We start from the raw sequence: 20,465 nt of genomic DNA on the forward strand, positions 1-20,465 counted from the left end.
TAAAAATATGCCAGGTGTGGTGGCGCATGCCTGTAGTCCCAGGTATTCAGGAGGCTGAGGTGGGAGGATCACCTGTGCTCAGGGGTTCAAGGCTGCAGTGAGCTATAAACACACCACAGTGCTCCAGCCTGGGCAACAAAGCAAGACCCCATCTCTAAAAACAACATTTAAAAAAATTGTGATCTTTGCTTTAATATTCCTGGAGTGTGACATGTGAGGCAATTGGGGGAGCAGAGTGAGTGATGAAGATGAAGTGGACAGTGAGTCATCAGCATGTCAGTAACAGGGGAATCGGATTGCACACTGAAATTATAGTATTAGAGTATGTGGGTTTGTTCATATACTTAATTTTACGGGTGGATTTCATACCTTTAAATGTTTTCTTTTTGCATGCTAGTGTTTTTGTCTTTCAGTTTGAATAATTCTCCTTAGCACTGACTTCTATTTCTTTTTTTTTTTGAGACGGAGTTTCGCTCTTGTTACCCAGGCTGGAGTGCAATGGCGCGATCTCGGCTCACCGCAACCTCCACCTCCTGGGTTCAGGCAATTCTTCTGCCTCCGCCTCCCGAGTAGCTGGGACTACAGGCACGCACCACCGTGCCCAGCTAATTTTTTGTATTTTTAGTAGAGACGGGGTTTCACCATGTTGACCAGGATGGTCTTGATCTCTTGACCTCGTGATCCACCCTCCTCAGCCTCCCAAGGTGCTGGGATTATAGGCGTGAGCCACCGCACCTGGCCATTTCTATTTCTTTTCTTTTCTTTTCTTTTTCTTTTTCTTTTTTTCTTTTTTTGAGACTGAGCCTTGCTCTGTCACCAGGCTGGAGTGCAGTGGTGCAATCCCAGCTCACTGCAATCTCCACCTCCTGAGTTCAAGAGATTCTTCCGCCTCAGCCTCCCGAGTAGCTGGGACCAACAGGTGTGTGCCACCACGCCTGGCTAATTTTTGTATTTTTAGTGGAGATGGGGTTTCATCATGTTGACCCAGATCGTCTCGATCTCTTGACCCTGTCTCAAAAAAAAAAAAAAAAAAAAAACTTGGCTGGGCGCGGTGGCTTACACCTGTAAACCCAGCACTTTGGGAGGCCAAGGAGAATGGATCACAAGTTTAAGAGATATGGGGACCATCCTGGCCAACATGGTGAAACCCCATCTCTACTAAAAATACAAAAGTTAGCCAAGTATGGTGGTGGGCGCCTGTAGTCCTAGCTACTCAGGAGGTTGAGGCAAAAGAATTGCTGGAACCCAGGAGGCGGAGGTTGCAGTGAGCTGAGATTGTGCCACTGCATTCTAGCCTGGCAACAGACCAAGACTCCATCTCAAAAAAAAAAAAAAAAAAAACTTCTTTAAGTGTGATTCTCTTGACATCTTCTGAAGTTTTTTCATCTGTGACCCCAGGGACTGTCTCATCCTCATATTTGTGTTCCGGGACAAGGCTGGTGAGGATCTTGGTGCCGTGTGTTTCTTTCTGGTTTTCCACTGGGGAAGTAAAGCCAGCTTACTTCCGCAGCACCCTAGTGAAATTTTGATTGAGAAGTATTCTTCATACATGTGTATATGTTACTTCCTTTTCAGTCATCATTAGTCTTTAGCCATGAGATTGACAAGGACTTTCTCATCACCACCCCTCACCACCTCATTCTCTCTTCCTCCCATAAATAGGAATGAAAATTCTCAGCCTCTCATTCTATGGACTCATCTCACATTATTTCTCCCAACATTATTTCTAGTCAGTCACCTACAGCCCTCTTTTTTTTTCTTCAAATCTCAATGTACTTTTGCTTTTTTTTTTTTTTTTTTTTTTGAGATGGAGTCTTGCTCTGTTGCCCAGGTTGGAGAACAATGGAACAATCTTGGCTTACTGCAACCTCTCCTGGGTTCAAGTGATTCTCCTGTGTCAACCTCCTGAGTAGCTGGGATTACAGGTGCCCACCACCAAGCCTGGCTAATTTCTGTATTTGTAATAGAGACAGGCTTTCACCGTGTTGGCCTGGCTGGTCTTGAACTCCTGATCTCAGTGATCTGTCCACCTCAGTCTCCCAAAGTGCTGGGAGTACAGGCATGAGTCACGACATTTGACTAATGTACCCTTTTAAAAAATACATCAATTTAGGCCAGGTACAGTGTCTCAGGACTGTAATCCCAGCACTTTGGGAGACCAAAATGGGCAGATCACGAGGTCAGGAGTTCACGACCAGCCTGGCCAACATGGTGAAACCCTATGTCTACTAAAAATACAAAAATTAGCTGGGAGTGGTGGTGGGTGCCTTTAATCCCAGCTACTGGGAAAATTGAGGCAGGAGAATTGCTTGAACCCAGGAGGCGGAGATTGCAGTGAGCTGAGACTATGCCACTGCACTCCACTCTGGGTGACAGAGCAAGATTCTGTCTCAAAATACACATATATATGTATGTAAATTTAATTGCTATTCCTGCATGTAATTATTCTCACTCTGGCTTCATGTAACAGGAAGACCCCTAGCCTGAGAGCTAAAAACTTCTAACTTCTTTATCAAGCACACCGTGTGTCTGTCTTTAACCTGGGCTCAGCCACTGATTACCTGCATGGCCTCAGTCACATAGTTTCTCTCTCAGGGCCTCAGTGTTGTGGCTTGGTTGTGTGGTGGTGGTGGTTAGAGTTAGTTTTGTCAATGCCAAAACTCTTTCAAAAAGTTGATGAGATTTATGAACTCTTTTTCCAGAGAAAAAGCACACTCAAACATTTTTTGGAAGGATCCAAGGTAGTGGATTAGACACAACTCCAGTGCACAACACCCAGAGAAAGAGATGCAGAAACCCAGAGATCTCCTAGCTCCAACCGAGGTACCAGGTGCATTTTAATGGGTCTGGTCCGAGGGTGAGCAAAGCCCACTCAGGGCAGACAGAGGCAGTGAGGGGTGACCCTTCACCCAGAAAGTGCATCTGACTGGCGATTCAGAGACTCCACCTCTGGCCCTCCAGTCGAGATACAGAGCTTACCCCAAAGCCTCAGCAATGCACCCCGCCCAGAGAAAGAGGGAGCTGTAGGCGGGAGCAGCTGGGTGGCCCCTACCCCATGACAGGAGAGAGAGAAAGCTGAAAGGGGGAGATGGCCAGGTGTGGCTGGGCAGGTCCCTACCCCCCCGTGCAAACCCTAGAGGGCTGAAGCTCTGACTCTAGTGGGTTGTGTAGTCAGAGCCACCGTCTGAGATGAATCCTGAATGATCCAGCCCAGTGGAGGAAGGGCACAACCCACCGCTAGAGGGGTGGGACTGGGCTATATGTTTTAACAAAAAACACAGGAAGCCTATGTAGCAATGGGATGGCATTCTTGATGACCCAGCAGCGCCTACAGGTCAGTGGAAGAGGCAGGCTTAATCTCCCAGCATAAACAAAAAAGACACAGGAAGCTTCCGTAGTAAACTGAAAGAGTCCCTAGAAACCCAGTAGCACCCTCACAGGCATACAAGCGACCTCATCAAGCAGCTCTCTGACACCACAGCCCGGTAAATCCACAAAGATAGGAAGAAACCAGTGCAAAAAAGATGAAACCATCAAAGACCAGAACACCTCTTCCTCAAGGAACCACAACTCCTCAACAACACAGTACCACAACTTGACTGAGAAGGAGTGCAAAGAATTGACAGAAACAGGATTCAGAAGGTGGATAATAACAAACTTTTCAGTGATAAAGGAACACGTTCTAACTCAATGCAAAGAAACCAAAAACTTTGAAAAAATGTTAGATGAAATGCTAAATAGAATAACCAGCTTAGAGAAGAACATAAACGAGCTGAATTGATCAAGCAGAAGAAAGGATATTAGAGATTGAAGATCAACTCAATGAAATAAAAAGAGAAGGCAATACAAGAGAAAAAAGAATGAAAAGAAATGAACAAAGCCTCCAAGAAATATGTGATTATGTGAAAAAAACCTAATCTACACTTGATCGGTGTACCTGAATATGATGGGGAGAATGAATCCAAGCTGGAAAACACACTCCAGGATATTATCCAGGAGAACTTCCCAAGCCTAGCAAGGCAGTCCAAATTTCAAATTCAAGAAATACAGAGAACTCCACAAAGATATTCCTCAAGAAGAGCAAACCCAAGGCACATAATTGTCAGATTTACCAGTGTCAAAATGAAGGAAAAAATGCTAAGGGCAACCAGAGAGAAAGGTCAGGTCACCCACAGAGGGAAGCCAATCAGACTCACAGCAGATCTCTCGGCAGAAACTCTACAAGCCAGAAGAGAGTGGGGGCCAATATTCAACATCCTTAAAGAAAAGAATTTTCAACCCAGAATTTCATATCCAGCCAAACTAAGCTTCATAAGTGAAGGAGAAATAAAATCTTTATGGACAAGCAATTATTGAGAGGTTTTGTCACCACCAGACCTGCCCTACAAGAACTCCTGAAAGAAACACTAAGCATGGAAAGGAACAAGTACCAGTTACTGCAAAAGCAAACCAGTTGGCAAAGACCAAAAATGCAATGAAGAAAATGAGTCAATTAATGGGAAAGAAAACCAGCCAGTAACAAAATGGCAGGATCAAATTCACACATAACAATATTAACATTGAATGTAAATGGCCTAAATGCCCCAATCAAAAGACACAGAGTGGCAAACTGGATAAAAAGTCAAAACCCATTGGTGCGCTGTATTCAAGAAACCCGTCTCACATACAAAGACACCAATAGACTCAAAATAAAGGGATGGAAGAAGATTTATCAACCAAATAGAGAACAAAAAAAGCAGGGGTTGCAATCCTAGTCTCTGATAAAATGGAATTCAAACCAACAAAGATCAAAAGTACCAAAGAAGGACATTACATAACGGTAAAAGGATCAATCCAACAGGAAGAGCTAACTATCTTAAATATATATGCCCCCAACACAGGAGCACCCAGATACATAAAGCAAGTTCTTAACGACCTAAAATGAGATTTAGACTCCTGCACAATAATAGTGGGAGACTTCAATACTCCACTGTCAATATTAGACAGATCAATCGTACAGAAAATTAACAACGATATCCAGGACTTGAATGCAGAACTGGACCAAGTGGATCTAATAGACATATACAGAACGCTGTGCCCCAAATCCACAGAATATACATTTTTCTCAGCACCACATTGCACTTACTCTAAAATTGACTACATCATTGGAAGCAAATCACTCCTCAGCAAATGCAAAAGAACAGAAATCATAACAGTCTATCAGACCAAAGTGCAATCAGACTAAAACTCAGGATCAAGAAACACACTCAAACCCACACAAGCACTTAAAAACTGAACAACTTGCTTCTGAATGTTGGCTGGATAAACAGTGAAATGAAGGCAGAAATAAAGATGTTCTTTGAAACCAACCAGAATGAAGACACAACTTACCAGAATCTCTGGGATACCTTTAAAGCAGTATTGAGAGGGAAATTTATAGCAATAAATGCCCACCAGAGAAGAGAAGAAAGATCTAAATTTCACACCCTACCATCAAAATTGAAAGAACTAGAGGAGCAAGATAAAAAAAAAAAAAAAGCTAGCAGAAGACAAGAGATAACTAAGATCAGAGCAGAACTGAAGGAGATAGAGATACAAAAAACCCTTCAAAAAATCAATAAATCCAGGAGCTAGTTTTTTGAAAAGATCAACAAATAGACAGACCACTAGCCAGATTAATAAAAAAGAAAAGGGAGAAGAGTCAAATATATGCAATAAAAAATGATAAAGGGGATATCACCACTGATCCCACAGAAATACAAACTACCATCAGAGATTACTACAAACAGCTCTACTCACATAAACCAGTAAACCAGGAAGAAATGGATAAATTCCTAGACACTTGTAGTCTATGAAAACTAAACAAGGAGGAAGCTGAAACCCTGAATAGATCAATAACAAGGGTGGAAGTAGAGGGAACAATCAATAGCCTACCAACCGAAGAAAGTCCAGGTCCAGACAGGTTCACAGTCGAATTCTACCAGACGTACAAAGAGGAGCTGGTTCCATTCCTTCTGAAACTGTATCAAACAATACAAAAGGAGGGAATCCTCCCTAACTCATTTTATGAGACCAACATCACCCTGATACCAAAACCAGGCAGAGACTCAACTAAAAAAGAAAACTTCAGGCCAATATCCATGATGAACATTGATGCAAAAATCTTCAATAAAATACTGGCAAACAGATTGCAACAGCATATCAAGAAGCTTATCCATCACGACCAAGTAGGCTTCATCCCGGGGATGCAAGTCTGGTTCAACATATGCAAATCCATAAATGTAATCCATCACATAAATGAAACCAAAGACAAAAACAACATGATTATCTCAATAGATACAGACAAGGCCTTTTATAAAACTCAGCAGCCCTTCATGCTAAAAACTCTCAATAAACTAGGTATTGATGGAATGTATCATAAAATGATAAAATGTATATATGACAAACCCACAGCTAATCTCATACTGAACAGGCAAAAGCTGGAAGAATTCCCTTTGAAATCAGGCACTAGACAAGGATGCCCTCTCTCACCACTCCTATTCAACATAGTATTGGAAGTTCCAGCCAGAGCAATCAGGCAAGAAAAAGAAATAAAGGGTATTTGATTAGGAAAGGAGGAAGTCAAACTGTCTCTATTTGCAGATGACATGATTGTATATCTAGAAGACCTCATCGTCTCATCCCAAAATCTTCTCAAACTGATAAACAACTTCCAAAGTCTCAGGATACAAAATCAGTGTGCAAAAATCACAAGCATTCCTATACACCAATAACAGACAAACAGAGAGCCAAATCAAGAGGGAACTCCCATTCACAATTGCTACAAAGAGAATAAAATACCTAGGAATACAAGTAACAAAGGATGTAAAGGACCTCTTCAAGGAGAACTACAAACCACTGCTCAATGAAATAAGAGAGGACACAAACAGATGGAGTAACTTTCCATGCTCATGGTTAGGAAGAATCAGTATTGTGAAAATGGCCATACTGCCCAAAGTAATTTACAGATTCCAAGCTATCCCCATCAAGCTACCAATGACCTTCTTCACAGAACTGGAAAAAAAACACTTTAAAATTCATATGGAATCACAAAGGACCCCGAATAGCCAAGACAATCCTAAGCAAAAAGAACAAAGCCAGAGGCATCACACTGTCAGACTTCAAACTATACTACAAGGCTACAGTAATCAAAACAGCATGGTACTGGTACCAAAACAGAGACATAGACCAATGGAACAGAACAGAGACCCCAGAAGAAACACCACACATCTACGACCCATCTGATCTTTGACAAACCCAGCAAAAACAAGCAATGGGGAAAGGACTCCATGTTTAATAAATGGTGTTGGGAAAACTGGCCAGCAATGTGCAGAAAGCAGAAACTAAACCCCTAACTGTCACCTTATACTAAAATTAACTCCAGATGGATCAAAGATTTAAACATAAAACCTAACACCATAAAAATACTAGAAGAAAACAAAGGCAAAAACATCCAGGACACAGGCATAGGCAAGGACTTCATGACTAAAATACCAAAATCAATGACAATAAAAGCCAAGATAGACAAATAGGATCTAATTAAACTCCAGAGCTTCTGTACAGCAAAAGAAACCATCATTAGAGTGAATTGACAACCAACAGAACGGGAAAAAATTTTTGCAATCTACCCATCTGACAAAGGGCAAATATCCAGAATCTACAAAGGACTGAAACAGATATACAAGACAAAAACAAACAACCCCATTCAAAAGTGGGTGAAGGATATGAACAGACACTTTTCAAAGGAGGCCATATATGAGGCCAACAAACATATGAAAAAATGCTCAGCATCACTGGTCATTAGAGAAATTCAAATCAAAACCACACTGAGATGTCATCTCATGCCAGTTAGAATGGTGATCATTAAAAAATCTGGAGACAACAGATGCTGGAGAGAATGTGGAGAAATAGGAACACTCTTACACAGTTGGTGGGAGTATAAATTAGTTCAACCATTGTGGAAGACAGTGTGGTGATTTCTCAAGGATCTAGAAATAGAAATTCCATTTGACCCAGCAATCCCACTATTTGGTATATATCCAAAGAACTATAAATCATTCTACTATAAAGACACATGCACACGTATGTTCATTGCAGCCCTGTGTACACTAGCAAAAACCTGGAACCAACCCAAATGCCCATCAATGATAGACTGGACAAAGAAAATGTGGTACATATACACAATGGAATACTACACAGCCATAAAAAACGATGACTTCATGTCATTTGGAGGGACTTGGATGAATCTGGAAACCATCATTCTCAGCAAACTGACCCAAAAACAGAAAGCCAAGAACCGTATGTTCTCACTCATAGGTGGGTGTTGAACAATGAGAACACGTGGACTCAGGGAGAGGGGTATAACACACAGGGGACAGTTAGGAGTGGTAGGGGAGAGAAAACAGGGGGTGGGGAGGGAGGGGAGGGTGGGGAGGGATAACATGGGAAGAAATGCCAGATATAGTGTGCACCAAATGTAAAATAAATTAAAAATAATAATAATTTAAAAAATAAAATAAAAAAAGAAATACACAGCTGCGGAGTAAGGCTGTCTTCAGTAAATCAAGAGAAGCCTGATCATCAGAAGTGTTAGCCAATGTCTGTAAACATATAATAATAAAATAAATGCAGAAATCAGTATAAATATTAGTGTTAATTTGGTTTTATAAAAATAATTCAAGAACTATTATTTTGGAACCATTATATGTATATGTATATAGTAAGAGAATTACCATGTAAGTCATTAATTATACTAATGTCATTAGAAACATTGATTTTTAACCTAAGAGAGAAGAGATTGCAGTTAAAATCAAATATATTTGTTTCTAATTCTCGATCCAAGTGGTGATCTGAGTGGTGGCTATCTATGTTTATGGCATATGGTTATGTTATGATTCAATAATGAAGTTTATGAAAAATACATGAAAATAAAATAAATAGCAAACGTGTAAGAAAAGCAAAGGGCAAGCATAAAGAGAAATTCTTTCTTCAATAAACAGTGCTTTTCAATCACTATTGCACATTTTATTTCATTCAATTTCTCAGAAAAACCTTATTTCTATTGAAAATCTCTGTATCTTCAGGCAGTGGAAAGACTCCCACCAACTTAATTGTAACTTAGATGTTGATTTCCTAACAGAAGTTCCTCCCACTATTTAATTTACCAGAGGACCAACAGTTGCCTTAATGTGAAACCCTTCCACTTATTATATCTGCACATTATCCAAAAGTCTCGCCTCGTAAGTAAATACATAGTTTTACTTCTCATGTAATCTCAAGTTAAGATTACTACCTTTAACATTTATTAAACTTTAAAATTTAATACATTTCATCTAAAATTTATTAAAGTCAGCTTTGCAAATGGTATTTCCTATTTTTTTCTTCCTTTCACATGTGTGCAAAATATTAATTCAACCCAGGATTGTTTTTCCTCCCTAATAGAAAGTTAATCTTATAGTTCATTCATTATCTCATTCACTTAACTTCTAAATGTTACCTAGATAAACGATTTTAACCAGAATTTACCTTATTATGATTGCAATAAACATTATTACCAACCTGCTACTTAAAAGAGAAAAGTTTCTTAGATATTATAAATGCAGCTTTAACAAACAGAACTGCTTTAAAACAGACATACAGAAATATTTTTGGGGAGATGAGGGGTATGTTATTTTTAATATGTCAAAATGAAATACATTTAATGAACTATATAATATGCTTAATAATTTATTACAAATATGTTCATTTACTGAATTTTTAATTTTTCTTAATTATGAAATAAGAAAGTATATTAGGAAGGTAATAACAGCAATGTGCCAGACACAGATGAAATAACTTACCCATTTAATCTTCAAAACAATCCTATGAGATATATTCTGTTAAGATTTCTTCTGTAAATGAATAAACTAGGCACAAAGAAGGTAAATAATTTACCTGAGAGTACACAGTGCATAAAATACAAGGCACCTAATTTGAACCCAGGTAATCTGGTTTCAGAATCCAACTCTTAATGGCTACATTTGGATGTCCCTAGATGCAGGGACTTTCACATTCAATTCCAATTTTGTTTTGTGTTATGTACAACACACCATTGTGGGTTATCAGATTCCAATCTAATTCATTGTCTTGGGCATTTTGTCATTTACCTGTAAATTAAGTGGAATTCTGCCATCTCACCCATTTTGTCAGCTCTTATCAAATACTCAATGTTTTTTGTTTTCCTTCAATATCTGGCTACAACTCTCCAAAATGGTGTTTCTAATTTTTTACCTTCCTTCTTGACTTGACATCAGTGAGAACTAAAATCTGACTGACCAGATCCTTACTGGGACTCCTACAATCTACTCTTTCTACTGGGACAACCTACAAGGTTGTCATGTACCTGTCCTTTCCCCCCAGGATTTGAAAAAGACTTGCACGCTAAAGCCCAACTTGATATAAACTTTAAAAGATTTATCACCACAACAAATCACGTATAGGCAACCTTCATGCCTGGAGCTCTTGCTACAAAAGTCATTTAGAAAGCCCATTGGAACTCCAGCATCATCCATGCTCTGCTCTCGGAAATAACTATGATTGTAAAATTAATGTTTATGCCATCACCACATTCTAACTATAAACTGGAAAATCCATTGGATTACCATTCTACCATCTGAAGATGCTTAGAACTCAACGTCTAGAAAACTTCTCAACTGGCTGCCCACTAGACTCAAAAAATGGAATTTATATTCATCTCCAACAAGTCTTTGTTTTTACGTTTGTTTCCAGAGAGGTGCCTTTTGTTAAATAGCTGATCACTTGGATCATCCAGAAACTATGCTCTACTTGCAAGTCTCAACAGATGATTTAGCTAGTCCTTAATAAACAAAATGAACTTATGTTGTTCAGAAGGAAGAATGATGTGTCTTCTTTACTTGAACAGGAGTGAGGATCCACCAAGACTCTCTTCTTGAACAAATTTTAACCAGGATCCCCTGAACCCTCTTCTCAGTTAGACCACAACATAGGCCTCTAAAGACTTGAACAAGAAACACTGACAGATTCTAACAGGTCAAAGCCACATCTGTAGGATAACTCTAGGCTCCTTTAAGGTGCATGTCTGAGAAAACACAAAGCTCCCCAAATAATTTACCATTTGTTCCAGTCAAGACCTGAAGACAGTAAGAAGGCAGGAGACTAAACTAAAGTGCGATTTAGCAAACGTGGAGAGGTTTCCCATGGAACAACCCCACCTTCCCATTTTTTGTTATTTGTTACTTTCCTGACTCTAATGAGCCCCCACTCAAACTCATTCTCCCTTTAAAACTCCCAGTTACTGCTATAAAAATCAAACTTCTGTTCAGTTCATGCTGAACTCTTCTCTATTGTAATAGTATATTACTGATTAAAATCTGCCCTTACTAATTAAACTGATGTCCACTTTTGATTATATTTGATAATTGGTTTTTGGTTGGTTTAGTTAGAAGGAAAAATAAGAAACAGAAATAACTTCATAATCAACAAACAGGACATCCACTCAGAGAACCAATCTGAAAGTCAGCAACTACAAAGATGACAGGTGGATAAAACCACAAAGATGGGAAGAAACCAGCTCAAAAAGGATGATAACACCCCAAAACAGAACACCTCTCCTCCTACAAGGGCTCACAACTCCTCACCAGCAAGGGAACAAGGCTGGATGGAGAATGAGTGCAATGAAATGACAGAATCAGGATTCAGAAGGTGGGTAATAAGAAACTTCTGTGATCTAAAAGAACACGTTCTAACCCAATGCAAAACACGAGAACTTCATGAAGCATGCACACGTTTCAATAGCCGAATTGACCAAGCAGAAGAAAGGATATCAGAGGTCAAAGATCAACTCAATGAAATAAAATGAGAAGGAAAGATTAGAAAAGAGAGGGCAAAAAGGAATGAACAAAGTCTCCAAGAAATATGTGACTATGCAAAAAGACCTAATCTACGTTTGATAGGTGTACCTGAATGTGACGAAGAGAATGAATCCAAGCTGGAAAATACTCTTCAGGATATTATCCAGGAAAACTTCCCCAACCTAGCAAGGCAGGCCAATATTCAAGTCCAGGAAATACAGAGAACGCCACAAAGATATTCCTCAAGAAGAGCAACCCCAAGGCACATAATCGTCAGATTCACCAGAGTTGCAATGAAGGAGAAAATGCTAAGGGCAGTCAGAGAGAAAGGTCGGGTTACCCACAAAGGGAAATCCATCAGACTCACAGCAGATCTCTCAGCAGAAACACTACAAGCCAGAAGAGAGTGGGGGCCAATATTCAACATCCTTAAAGAAAAGAACTTTCAACCCAGAATTTCATATCCAGCCAAACTAAGCTTCATAAATGAAGGAAAAATAAAATCCTTTGTGAACAAACAAGTGCTCAGAGATTTCATCACCACTAGGCCTGCTTTACAAAAGTTCCTGAAAGAGGCACTACACATAGAAAGGAACAACCAATACCAGCCACTCCAAAAACATACCAAATGGTAAAGAGCATCAACACAATGAAGAATCTGCATAAACCAACGGGCAAAATGGCCAGCTAGCATCAAAATGGCAGTATCAAATTCACACATAACAATATTAACCCTAAATGTAAATGGACTAAATGTCCCAATCAAAAGACACAGACTGGCAAATTGGATAAAAAGCCAAAACCCATCAGTGTGCTGTATCCTGGAAACCCATCTCACATGCAAGGATACACAAAGGCTCAAAATAAAGAGATGGAGCAAGATTTACCAAGCAAATGGAGAGCAAAAAAAAGCAGGAGTTGCAATTCTCATCTCTGATAAGATAGACTTTAAAGCAACAAAGATCAAAAGAGACAAAGAAGGACATTACATAATGGTAAAAGGATCAATGCAACAAGAAGAGCTAATGATCCTAAATATATATGCGCCCAATACAGGAGCATCCAGATATATAAGTCAAGTTCTTAATGACTTACAAAGAGACTTAGACTCCCACACAATAATAGTGGGATACTTTAACACACCATTGTCAATATTAGACAGATCAACCAGACAGAAAATTAACAAGGCTATCCAGGACTTGAACTCAGACCTGGACCAAGCAAACCTCATAGACATTTACAGAACTCTCCACCCCAAATCCACAGAATATACATTCTTCTCAGCAACACATCACACCTACTCTAAAATTGACCACATAATTGGAAGTAAATCACTCCTCAGTAAATGCAAAAGAACAGAAATCATAACAAGCAGTCTCTCAGACCACAGTGCAATCAAGTTAGAACTCAGAATTCAGAAACTAACTCAGAACCGTGCAGTTTCATGGAAACTGAACAACTGGCTCTTGAATGTTGACTGGATAAACAATGAAATGAAGGCAGAAATAAAGATGTTCTTTGAAAAAAACAAGAATGAAGACAAAACATACCAGAATCTCTGGGACACATTTAAAGCAGTTTCTAGCGGAAAATATATAGCAATAAATGCCCACATGAGAAGCAAGGAGAGATCTAAAATTGACACCCTATCATCAAAATTGAAAGAGCTAGAAGATCAAGATCAAAAAAACTCAAAACCTAGCAGAAGACAAGAAATAACTAAGATCACAGCAGAACTGAAGGAGATAGAGACACAAAAAACCCTTCAAAAAATCAATAAATCCAGGAGCTGGTTTTTTGAAAAGATAAACAAAATAGACCACTAGCTAGATTAATAAAAAAGAAAAGGGAGAAAACCAAATAGATGCAATAAAAAACGATAAAGGGGATATCACCACAGATTCCATAGAAATTCAAACCATCATCAGAGATTATTACAAACAACTCTATGTACATAAACTAGAAAACCTGGAAGAAATGGATAAATTCCTGGACAGTTGCCTCCTCCCAAGTATAAACCAGGAAGAAGTCGAAACCCTGAATAGACCAATAACAAGGTCTGAAGTCGAGGCAACAGTTAAGAGCCTACCACCCAAAAAAGGCCCAGGTTCAGATGGGTTCACAGCCGAATTCTACCAGACATACAAAGAGGAACTGGTACCATTCCTTCTGAAATTATTCCAAATGATCCAAAAAGAGGGAATCCTTCCCAAATCATTTTATGAGACCAACATCATCCTGATACCAAAACCCGACAAACACTCAACAAAAAAAGAAAATTTCAGGCCAATATCCATGATGAACATAGATGCAAAAGTCTTCAATAAAATACTGGCAAGCCAATTGTGACAGCACATCAAAAAGCTTATCCACCATGATCAAGTAGGATTCATCCTGGTGATGCAAGGCTGGTTCAACATACAGAAGTCTATAAACGTAATTCACCACATAAACAGAACCAAAGACAAAAACCACATGATTATCTCAATAGATGCAGAGAAGGCCTTTGACGAAATTCAACAGCCCTTTATGCTAAAAACCCTCAATAATCTAGGTATTGATGGAATGTATCTCAAAATAATAAAAGCTGTTTATGACAAACCAACAGCCAATATCATACTGAATGGGCAAAAAAATGGAAGCAATCCCTTTGAAATCTGGCACCAGATAAGGATGCCCTTTCTCACCACTCCTATTCAACATAGTACTGGAAGTTCTAGCCAGAGCAATCAGGCAAGAAAAAGAAATAAAGGGTATTCAAATAGGAAAGGAGGAAGTCAAATTGTCTCTATTTGCAGAAGACATGGTTGTATATCTAGAATACCCCATCGTCTATGCCCAATATCTCCTGAAACTGATAAGCAACTTCAGCAAAGTCTCAGGATACAAAATCAATGTGCAAAAATCACAAGCATTCCTATACACCAATAACAGACTTAAAGTGAGCCAAATCAAGAATGAACTGCCATTCACAATTGCTACAAAGAGAATAAAATACCTAGGAATACAACTAACAAGGAACGTAAAGCACCTCTTCAAGGAGAACTACAAACCACTGCTCAACAAAATAAGAGAGGACACAAACAGTTGGGAAACATTCCATGTTCATGGTTAGGAAGAATCAATATCGTTAAAGTGTCCATACTGCCCAAAATAATTTACAGATTCAACGCTATCCCCATCAAGCTACCAATGACTTTCTTCACAGAAGTGGAAAAAACCACCTTAAGCTTCATATGGAACCAAAAGAGAGCCCACATAGCCAAGTCAATTCTAAGCAAAAAGAAGAAAGCAGGAGGCATCACACTACCGAACTTCAAACTATACTACAAGGCTACAGTAAACAAAACAGCATGGTACTGGTACTAAAACAGAGATATAGACCAACAGAACAGAACAGAGGCCTTGGAGACAACACAACATATTTACAACCATCTGATCTTTGACAAACCTGACAAAAACAAGCAATGGGGAAAGGATTCCCTTTTTAATAAATGGTGTAGGGAAAACTGACTAGCCACGTGCAGAAAGCAGAAACTGGATCCCTTCCTGACACCTTACACTAAAATTAACTCCAGATCGATTAAAGACTTAAACATAAGGCCCAACACCATAAAAACCCTAGAAGAAAATCTGGTCAAAACCTTTCAGGGCATTGGCATAGGCAAGGACTTCATGACCAAAACACCAAAAGCATTGGCAATAAAAGCCAAAATAGACAAATGGGACCTAATCAAACTCCACAGCTTCTGCATGGCAAAGGAAACAGTCATTAGAGTGAATCGGCAATCAACAGAATGGGAAAAAATTTTTGCAGTTTACCCATGTGACAAAGGGCTGATATCCAGAATTTACAAAGAACTAAAACAGATTTACAAGAGAAAAACAAACAAGCCCATTCAAAAGTGGGCAAAGGATATGAACAGATACTTTACAAAAGAAGACACACATGAGGCCAACAAACATATGAAAAAATGCTCATCATCACTGGTCATTAGAGAAATGCAAATCAAAACTACATTGAGACACCATCTCATGCCAGTTAGAATGGCGATCATTAAAAAATCCGGAGACAACAGATGCTGGAGAGGATGTGGAGAAATAGAAACACTTTTACACTGTTGGTGGGAGTGTAAATTAGTTCACCCATTGTGGAAGACAGTGTGGCAATTCCTCAAGGACCTAGAAATAGAAATTCCATTTGACCTAGCAATCTCATTACTGTGTATATATCCAAAGGATTATAAATCATTCTACTATAAGGACACATGCACACGAATGTTCAATGCAGCACAGTTTACAATAGCAAAGACCTGGAACCAACCCAAATGCCCATTGGTGATAGACTGCACAGGGAAAATGTGGCACATATACACCATGGAATATTATGCAGCCATCAAAAACGATGAGTTTGTGTCCTTTGTAGGGACATGGATGAACCTGGAAACCATCATTCTCAGCAAACTGACACAAGAACAGAAAATCAAACACTGCATGTTCTCACTCATAGGCAGATGTTGAACAATGAGAACACATGGACACAGTGAAGGGAGCACTACGCACTGGGGTCTGTTGGGGGACATGGGGAGTGACAGTGAGTGATGGGGAGTTGGGGAGAGATAGCATGTGGAGAAACGCCAGATATAGGTGAAGGGGAGGAAGGCAGCAAATCTCACTGCCTCTTGTGCACCTATGCAACAATTTTGCATGTTCTTCATAAGTACCACAAAACCTAAAATACAATTAAAAAAAAAAAAAGGAAAGAAGAAAAATGAAAAGAAAAATAGAGCACCAGAGATTAACACTAAGTCATGAAGATGTGTGGTCTTATAGTCAAAGACTTCAAAATATGTATTTTAAGAAAACTCCAAAGAATTTATCAGTAAAACACAGAGAAAGAATTCAAGATTTAAAAACTTATTTTTGAAAGAAAATGCTATTTATATTTTAATAAGGATTGAATTAAATAGGTAGATGATTTTGGTAGTTTAGACATATTAACAATATGGTCATCTGATCTATGAACATTAGATTCTCTAAGAACATAGAAAATAATAGCAATTTTCATATTCCTACACAACAATAAACACAGAATACTTCTGTGACAGATGTGTGTGGCTCTTTCCACACATCAGAAGCAAGGGATTCTGCAGGGGCTTCTCCAGCAGACAGCAGCTGGTGTCTTCTAATTCACCTGAATTCAGACCCTTCCTGGAGATAAAATCAGATCCACAGGTTAAGATCTCCAGCCCACGTGATACCCTTACCCCCACTTCAGATGCCAGTTACAAATCTGGACCTCTGCAAATTTTGACTGAGCAGCTCTACCTTGGAGTTACTATGACCACCACCTTAGGTTCAATTAATTTGCTATAGAGGCTCATAGAACTCAAGTAAACACATTACTTATTACTGATTACAAGTAAATACTTTACTGATTTACTTGTTTACTCATTAACTATAAAGGATATTACAAAAAATAAAGATGAACAGGCAGATGGAAGAGCTATACAGGGAAAATATGTGGGAAAGAGCATGGAGCTTCTGTGGTCTCTCTCTAGATGGACCACCCTCTAGAAACCTCCAAGTGATCCTATCATTAGCCATTGGTGAGAGATTCAGTCCCTATCCCCACAAGGAGGTTTGGGGTAGGGATGAACATTCCAACACTCTAATCACAGGGTAGGTTCACCTGGCAACCATGCCAATCAATGGTTGGTGGCAACCCCCAACTAATGGTCATCTCATTAGTATACAAAAAAAACCTCATCACTTTGTAGATTTTGAATATTTTAAGAGCTCTAATTTAAGACACAGGAACAAAGCAAAGTAGCTATTTCTCAATAGCACAGAAATATTTTTATTTCTATAGCTAATGTGTTTCTTCTTTTAATCGTGGGATATTTGGGTTTTCACTAGTCTCAAAACCTCAATTAAAATGTAAACTCTAGGGCTCAACTAAAAAGCCAGACTCAACTACATGCTGCCTATAAGAAATGCGCTTTACATGTAAAGATACTAATTGATTAAAAAGTTGAATAGGACTAATGTCAACACTTGACAGAAGAAAGCAGAGCAGGAGTGTCTGTATAATACCAAAGTAGACTTTACAACAAAAAATAGTCCCCACTTATAAACAAGGTCATATCTCCATGAAAAAATGTTCAATTAGTAAAGAAGACACAAATATGCTAAATGTTTATGTCCTGAATAACATAACAGCTTCAAAATATATGAGGCAAAATGGATGGAGCTTCAGAAAGAAACAGAAAATTTCAAAGTAACCTGAAGTTTCAATAACCTTTACTCAATAAAAGTGATAGAACAAGGAGGCAGAAATCAATGAGAATAGAGTAGAATTGAACAACAACATGCATTGCAAGTATCCATGGAGCACTTAGCAAAACAGACCACATTCTAGGCCACAAAATATCTCTCAATGGAAAAATTAAGTGAAAAGGGTTTAGGTATGTGCCGTGACCACAAAACCATCAAATTGGAAATTAACAGCAAAAACAGCTCTAGGAAGTACTCAAATATTTGGAAACTAAGTAACACAAATCTAAATAACCCCGAATGAAATAAGTAATAAAAAAAATAGAAAATACTTTGAACTGAATAAAAATAAAAGTACAACATATCCAAAATTGCTGAATGTCCCTACAAGTATGCTTAAACACACAATTTAAGCACTTAGTGTCTATATTAGATGAGTCTCAAATCAATTATTTTGACTTCTATTTTGAGAAATTAGAAAAAACAAGAGAACAGTAAACCCAAAGGATGCAGATGAAAGAAAATAATAAATATCTCCTGTGGTCTGATTATTTGGGTCTCTCCAAAATTTGTATGCTGAAACCAAATCACAGAGGTGATGTAATTAGGAGTAAAGGTTTTTGAAAGTAATTAGATCATGGGGAATAAGTCCTTATGAATTGATTAATATCTTTATATATGAGACCTCAGAAAGCCTGTTCACCCCTTCTGCCATTTCAGCACACAAGGAAATATAATTTATCTATGAATCATGGAGTGCTCCCTCAACACACATCAAACCTAACAACACCTTGATATTGAACTTTGTAACTTCCAGAACTGTGAAAAACCAATTTATTTGTTTATAAGCTACCCAGGCTATGATTTTTTTTTTTAAACAATGGGCCTAAAGGACCAAAGCATCAAAAATAAAAGCAGTAAAACATTAAAACGGTATGGGAAGTCAATAACACCAAACACTTTGAGATCAATAAAAGTAATAAACCTCTATCTTTCTAGGCTGCCCAGGAAAAAGAGAAAATACAAATTACTAACTTCAGAAATGAGTAATGTGACATTACTGCAGATTGTACAGATGCTAAAAAAAAAGGCAATATTACAGAACTTATGTTAATAAACATGATAAAATTCACAAATTCCTTGAAAAATGAAAATTATCAAAACTCAATCAAGAATAAATAACCTGCATTACCCTCTACCTATAAAATAAAAGAGAGTCATAGGAAAACCTTTCTACAAGGAGAACTCCTGGTCCAGCCAGATAGACTGGTGAATTCTATCAAACATTTTAGAAAGAAATGATAATATCCTACACAACTATAATTCTTACCCCTTCCCCCAAATAAAAAGAAAACCTATATCCCAACGAATTCAATATTGTTAGCATTACCCTGAACCACAACTCAACAATAATATTACAAACAAAAAACTCCCTCATAAGCATGGATATAAAAATTCAATCAATTTGTGATGCAACTGAGATGTCCTCCAATAGGTAAATGGATAAAATGTGCTACAGGCATATAATGCATTGTTACTTAATGCTAAAAGGAAATGAGTAAGTCATTAAAAGACATGAAGAAAACTTAAATGTATATTACCAAATGAAAGACACCAATCTGAAAAGGCTACTTACTATATGATTTTAAGTACATGACATTCTGAAAAGGCAATACTATGAATACGGTAAAAGAGATCAGTGGCTGCCAAATATTTGGGAAGCGTAGGAAAAGGGTATATAGGCAGAACACAGAAGATTTTTAAAGTAGTGTAAATCTATGGTACTATAATAATGGACACATGTTATTACACTTTTATCCAGACTAATAAAATATACATCAACAAGAGTGATGTAAACTATGGCTTTGCATGATTATGCTTTTTCAATGTAGGTTCCTTCATTGTAATAAGTGTACCACTCTGGTGAGAAATATTGATAAAGAGAAAGACTACACCTGTGTGAGGGCAGGGTATATGGAAAATCTCTGTATCTTTCCATTAATTTTGATGTGAATATAAAACTATGGTAAAAATGTCTGAAAAATAAATTTGAAATGAAACTTTAGCAAACTAAACCCAATGACATAATAAAATGTTAATACATCATAAACAAAGAATTCATCACAGAAATGGAGGGTTTGCTTAATATTTAAATATTACTTATCTCCAGCCTAATTAACAAAATAAGAGAAGATCCACAGGATCATCTCAACAGTTAAAGGCATTTCATACAATTCAACTTCAATTTCTTATTATTTTAAAATTTTATTTTATTTCACTTTTATTTCTTATTTTATTTAT

Source organism: Aotus nancymaae, unplaced genomic scaffold, assembly GCF_030222135.1.
Source record: "Aotus nancymaae isolate 86718 unplaced genomic scaffold, 86718_ANA_hifiasm-v0.15.2.pri h1tg000022l_1, whole genome shotgun sequence".
Lineage (NCBI taxonomy): Eukaryota > Metazoa > Chordata > Mammalia > Primates > Aotidae > Aotus > Aotus nancymaae.